This window comes from Ischnura elegans, chromosome 1 (assembly GCF_921293095.1).
Source record: "Ischnura elegans chromosome 1, ioIscEleg1.1, whole genome shotgun sequence".
Lineage (NCBI taxonomy): Eukaryota > Metazoa > Arthropoda > Insecta > Odonata > Coenagrionidae > Ischnura > Ischnura elegans.
This window is the reverse complement of record NC_060246.1, coordinates 134,841,101-134,847,526: the sequence shown is the minus strand read 5'-3', so window position 1 is coordinate 134,847,526 and position 6,426 is coordinate 134,841,101. Positions and strand designations below refer to the sequence as shown.

The 6,426-nt window shown below is 39.7% G+C and overlaps 2 non-coding genes across 2 annotated transcripts; both read right to left on the bottom strand.

The window, feature by feature from the left end:
• Nucleotides 1-4,619: 4,619 nt before the first annotated feature.
• Trnav-cac lies at nt 4,620-4,692 on the bottom strand. The gene has a single exon. It is a non-coding gene; the product is annotated as a tRNA-Val (tRNA).
• Nucleotides 4,693-5,443: 751 nt separating this feature from the next.
• On the bottom strand, nt 5,444-5,516 carry Trnav-cac. Its single transcript has one exon. It is a non-coding gene; the product is annotated as a tRNA-Val (tRNA).
• Nucleotides 5,517-6,426: the final 910 nt, after the last annotated feature.

Genomic DNA, 6,426 nt, shown 5'->3' with positions numbered 1-6,426 from the left:
TTTTGTACACTTTCACACTTATTTATTTCACAATCCCAATCGATTTCAGTGATAAAGATTAATAGTTAAGATTTAAATTTTAATAAAAAGTTATTCATTGGCATGGCTATTGCTACTGAACTTCACTTATTATCGGAATGGTATGGTATCTGGAGGACCGACAGCTGAGGTCATTTGCGCCATGAGGAAAGAGTAGGTAAGGAAGGGTGGAGAGAATCCCGGCGTCGGCATTAGCCTGCTCTTTACGATAGGCGCCACGGGGACCACGGCTTAACGTCCCATCCGACGGACCGAGTGTTGTGCTTCAAATGTCCTCCACATTGCACTCAAGCAGGGATCGTGCAGTCTCTGGAAATTCTCTGCCATCGCCGGGATTTGAACCTGAGCCCACGGGATGGGAAGCAAACACTCTAGCCACCACACCAACCCGATCCCCTCCACTTATTATCGCCTGACTCCATCACTTTAATTAGAAAGCTGTAAAATATTCGCTCGAAAACTTGATGGTGATTTCATCCCGAATGTGTATTTAGTATACGAAGCGGGAAGAGTCAACTCCTTCCAACTCGTTCGCCTTCCCCTCCGGACTCGTCCTTGAGAATCCGCCCAAGGAGGAGGAGGAGGCGGGAAGGAAACTCCCGAAGCAGCAGCCTCTCCTCTCTCCATCTCGTCTAATTCCGGTGCGAACCCCTTTCAAGTGTTCCTTCCCTCATCGACCCGTGTTTACTCTCGCCCACTTGGACCTCTCTCGCCACCTCCCTTAACTGCTCCAACCTCTCGCCAATCTTCATCTTCTTCTTACTCAAGACTCCACTCATCGAACTGAATAAAAATCTACCTCGTTCAAACGTCTTCAGTGGTAACGAATATAACCGTAAGGCATCTACGATATTAGAAATTAACCCCATCAAGTAACTTATTTGGTCGCGAAATGAATAGGGTGTTTCACTGCCGAACTACCCGTCGTAATTTTTCTTTTTTCTAGGCGTATAACTAGTTTAAATTTTCAGGATATTAGGAGTAGTCTCTTTCCAATATTTTCTTGTACCTTAAAAGGATTTTTTTCTACGCCACCCGTCGTGATTTGCCTTTTTTCCGTGCCATATAATTAGCTAAAATATTGAAATTTTCAGGATATTGGAGTTGACCGTTTCTAATATTTTCCTGTACCTTAAAATGTAATATATTTCCTAAGGGAAAATATTGAGGTCAAATTTCCCTAAGCTGCTACCTCTTTTCCACGTCATTAGCGGCTTCTTCAGCCAGATCAAGACTCTGCCATCATCAATGTAAATAAAAACCTACCCCATCAAGAACCTTATTGGCAACAAAAATAATACAAAAGAATCAACGAGACTAGAATTCTACTCCATCAAGCATCTTAATCGATTATTAAATTAAGGGGAGGAATTAAGAGATGTTATGTCGTAAACGACCAAAACGTTACAGTATAATCGACTACAATCGTTTCATATTCCCATTTTTCGATTCGCAACATATCGTCGGGGTTACCACTCTCGGATGTAGAAGCCAGAATTCATCAATCGAGATCAGCACCAGCTGCTCCGCTCCCACTCTTCCTCGTCATCAACCACCTTCCTCACACGCCCAAGGTATCTCTCTCTCGCGAGGTCGGACATCAAACGGAAAACAACAATCCCTTCCCCTCCACGAACCCTCACCAATCGAACCTTGCCAACCTTCGCCCTGCCGTCCCCTGTGTCACATGGGACGGACCGTCACCCACCCCGCCCCATCTGTGGTCGCAGCGATCAGAAGCAAACCCCACCCCTCGACGACTTCCCTCCCCTCTCTCCAATACACCTCCACGGCCTCCCTCCCCCCCTCTCCTCCGCCAAACTCGAATTCTCTCTGCCGCCAATCGATAGTCACTTAGAGACAACCGACTGTACACACACCTCTCTTCCTCCTTCTACCGCGTAAACACCTACTTCCCCGCTTCTAAAGATCCTGTTTTTCTTCCCCCTTCTTCTCGCAATGATTGCGAATAGTAGTCGTTGTCAACCCCAGTTTCTTTTATTTTTTCCTTTGGTTCGTCCTCAAACGCTTCCCGACTCTCTTGCGCGACTTCTCTTTGTAGAAGTACATGAAGAAATCAAGCGCCGCTTCAGCTATGCCAGGTATAGAGGTCAAGGTTTCTTCTCGTTTAGTTTATTGGTTTTCCTCGGCGCTGGTATTTGTACCTAATTATTGGCATTATATGTACATCTATTTTAATGATATCGCGTATGAAAGGTCTTAATAGCAATTTAAAACATCTGCTCACGCGAGAAAGGACCTGATACCATTGGTATTACTAACTTAAATGGGTTTTATAACTTTTGTCCCTTTTAAAACTGCTACTTTTCCATTTCATCATAATTACATAATATGCTTCATTTTAGGTTAAAAAGATATTCTGTCACTCCCTTTTCAGAGGATCCTGTTTTTTCTCCGCCTTTTCGCAATGATTGCGAATAGTTGGCGATTCCCAGGCTTTTCATGTCTCTAGTTCTTCGTAGAACGCTTTCTAGCTCTCTTACGGCTTCTTTTCGTGAAAGTACATGTGAAAGTCATGCTTCGATCAGATTCGTCGTAGGGATGAAAGCCTTAGCTTCTCGTCTACTGGTATTGGTTTTACTCCCTCGCGACAGTGTATTTATGATCATTGGCTCAATGGTTTTTCCTTTTACAGTGATTCCGCACGTGAATGGGTCTTATCGCCAATTTAACACAAGGAAGTACCTATCGTCATTGGTATCAATTACTTATTTTGATTTTTAAAGTGTGTCCTTTTAAAAATAATCTATCATAATTCCTTTATTCCAATCCAAAAATGATTATTACATAATATAAATAATTAGCGCAAAAAATATGTTACTGCTACCTCCCCTCCATAGAATCCTATTTCATTCACGCTTTTTCGCAATTAGTGCGAATAGTTGGCGATGTTATCCCAGATTATTTTTTTCCCATCTTCGTGTGGAGGCTTCTCGTCAACTAATATTGTTTTTTCCCCCACGACGATGTCTGTATTTATGATTATTAGTCCATTATTCATCTTCAATGACTTTGGGCTTGAATCTGTTCACGGAGAAAGCACTTATTGCCCTTAGCACTACTATCTTAATTTGAGTTTATAATTTCGTCCGATTTGAATAGTCCGTATCTATTCTGTAATTAGAGATACTCTCTGACTTACGACCCTCCGAATTATGGCCTTCCAAGGTTACGATCAAAATTATCGAGGAAATTTTAAAGTTTTGAAAAATCCCCAAAATATCTTCTTGAAAATGCCACGATAATATATGAACAGGGAATAGAGGTCAAGACTTACTGTCTACTTGTATTTTTTTCTCTCTCACGGCGCTGTATTATTGGTACATATTTTTCATTTATAGAGACTCGGTGCCTGAATACGTTTTGCTGTAAATCCTTTAACATATGCGCTCTCGCGAGTTAGGACTATTTTCCAGCGGAATAACTAACTTTAACTTGATTTTAACCAAGTGGTAGAAGTGGTCCACTCTCTGTTAATCCATAATTATCAAACTAAATATATTATATATTTTCAATTATCCATGATAAAGTAAAAACAACAAATCGTAATTTACACACTTTAATATGTAACTCCACTACCAGCGATGGAATTGACACTCTATGTTATAAACAAGAGAAATTAAGAAAGAAAATTAAGCAAGGTATTATTACCACGTGTTGGTTAACGCTTATCAACTTACATCACCAACCGTTCATGCTCAATTAGACAAAAGTTATAACAGGGCAGTGTTTATAAAATGAAGGTTAATTACGTCTGATGACATCATTCTCTATCGAGACGAAATAACCAGGAAAACCAGTTTGGTATCGCAACTAGAGTACTTACATTCACTGAAAAAAAGACATGGATACGAGAATCGTAAATTTGTATGTCACGCCTATACCTGAGGTGAAAGATAGTACTTGCCTATAAGGCTTACATACAAATAGTTCTGACGGCGTTTCATTCTTGATGGAGAATAAAAATCTCTCCCCTAAAAATGTTCAGGGTGTAGTATCTAAACCTATTCTCTCCGTGTACCTAGGCGGAGGTGATATAATTATTTCTTTTTTCTCGTGAGCTGTAAAATTTAACCATGTAAGATAAACCGTTTAAAGTAATGGAAATAGTTGCAGTGAAGCTTCATTAGCTAGCGACAATAAATATCTATTGTACAAAAATAGAGAGAAACATAAACAGTATTGTAAGGAAAGTGCAGTCACGCATTTACTTATGGCTCGTCATCAAAGGTGGATGGTAGAATAAATACTGCCTCAAAACTTGATTTTGTCTCTAAAAGCTTTGTTTTCTAAGTAATAATGGATACATGGTGTTAGCGAAGTATCAAGCCAAATTGATACCGTATTTTAATGTTTGCTATGAAATATCACATTTACCTTTTGGTTTTCGTTTATCATTTGGCTACCTATTTAATTCGTTCAAATTAAAAGGCAAAATATATTTTAATTCGAAGCCTGAAGAGTGGCAAGTAAGGCATAAGATGATCTGATATAGAAATCATTTTCTTAATTTGAAAACTAAACGACAGACTTTGTAAAGTGAGGTGAAAATTAAAATTTGTCTCCGCCCGGGATCGAACCGGGGACCTTGCGCGTGTGAGGCGCACGTGATAACCGCTACACTACGGAGACGGCATGATGGAAGTTGTCTTGAGAAGGATTGTAATTCAATGGTTTCCCGCAGCGGCGTTCGTATGTTTTGATGATTTCGTTAATAAATGTTGTTATCGGTGAAGTTGTTGTGTCATCCCTCGTGAATAAAAATCCGCATGGCTGGATTTCAATTTTTCACTCAATTTTTAGGAGTCTGCAATTTTTAATTTTATGATTTAGAAGACTTGATGTAAATATCATTTAAAGCTAAAGTTGTCGTTCAATTTTTAATTTCTCTTCGTCTTAAAAGTGAACTCATTTCACTTTTATCTGCTTTCCCACGTAGAGGCTTAAATTGGGAGAGGGAAGTGCAGTAACTGGAATCAACTCGCAACCATTGGCTGTAACGGATTCATCCGGATTAAGCAGGAAAATCAGTTTGCCACAGTTACTAGAGTGTGCATATGCCTATGCGTGGGTAATATAATCATTACAATTTCCACTAGAAGTGTATAATTTGACCATGTGTCATTTACATCGATTGTATTTATGATAGATGCAGTCGCCGAGAAACTGAAATAGCTTTCGTCAAGAAGTACCTATTGTGCAGAAGTAGAGAGAAAAATTAGCATTGTCACGAGTGTAAGTGCAGTCAAGTACTTAAATCTCGTCAGGAAAGGCTACCGATAGAGTAAATGCTGCCTCAAGACTTGATCTTCCCTCATTAGGTTTTTTTATAATGATGGAAGAGAAATATCGAGGCAAAAATTGTAAATCGAAGATAAAAATTTGTCTCCGCCCGGGATCGAACCGGGGCCCTTGCGCGTGTGAGGCGCACGTGATAACCACTACACTACGGAGACGTTATGAGATATTAGAAATCAGTCGTGAAAACCATCGACATTCAATGGTTTCTCACAGCGGCGTTCATATGTTATGATGTAAAAAATTCATTCTATGGTGATTCCGTAACATTTAGTCATCGGCTGAATTGTGGTATCATCGCACAAAGATAAACATTTGCAAAGCTCAGAGTTAAATTTTTCTCTCCTTTCGAAGACTGCAATTTCTTATATTAAGATTTTGAAAATATTTGTTGTATATGTAACTTGCAGCCGAAATTTCAATACACTTCCTCATACTTCCTTCGTCTTAAAAGTCAACGGAGCTCATTCATATCTGCTCCCCCGCTTAGTAATGTAAATTAGGAGAGGGCAGTGGAGGCAACTGGTATCAGCTCACGATCATTGACTGTTACAGGTTCAATGTAACATAAAAAACCTATCAAAATGGCAAGTAAAATTCAGCTTCTATCAGTATAATTTAGGCTAATTAATTCACTTAAATTTAAAATGGCTTGGTAATCCGAGTAGGAAGAAATTTTTTGTCACTCGTTCCATCTTCTTATTAGGGAGTCCCTTGGAAAGAAGACGGGAAAACTTACTTGGAGAGGATATGAAGAATTGTGGTCACATGAATATTGCCGTCGAAGGACTTTATTACGTCGAAGGACGATTAGAGGACGGCTAGAAAGACAAAGAAGGCCCTGAATGAGTTACATAGGACAAGCTACTGTTAAGTATATGAATGTTAAGTGAAGGATATGAGTAATAAGCATGAGTAATAAACTCGCACGTATAAAAAGGTTAGCTGTGAGGTGAACTGCGACAAACCAATCTTTGAAATTCTGACGATGACAATGATAATGTCAGCATGGTGGGGAGGGGGGTTAACGCGTACCCTTCTCGCCGCAAACCGCCATAAATATCCCCG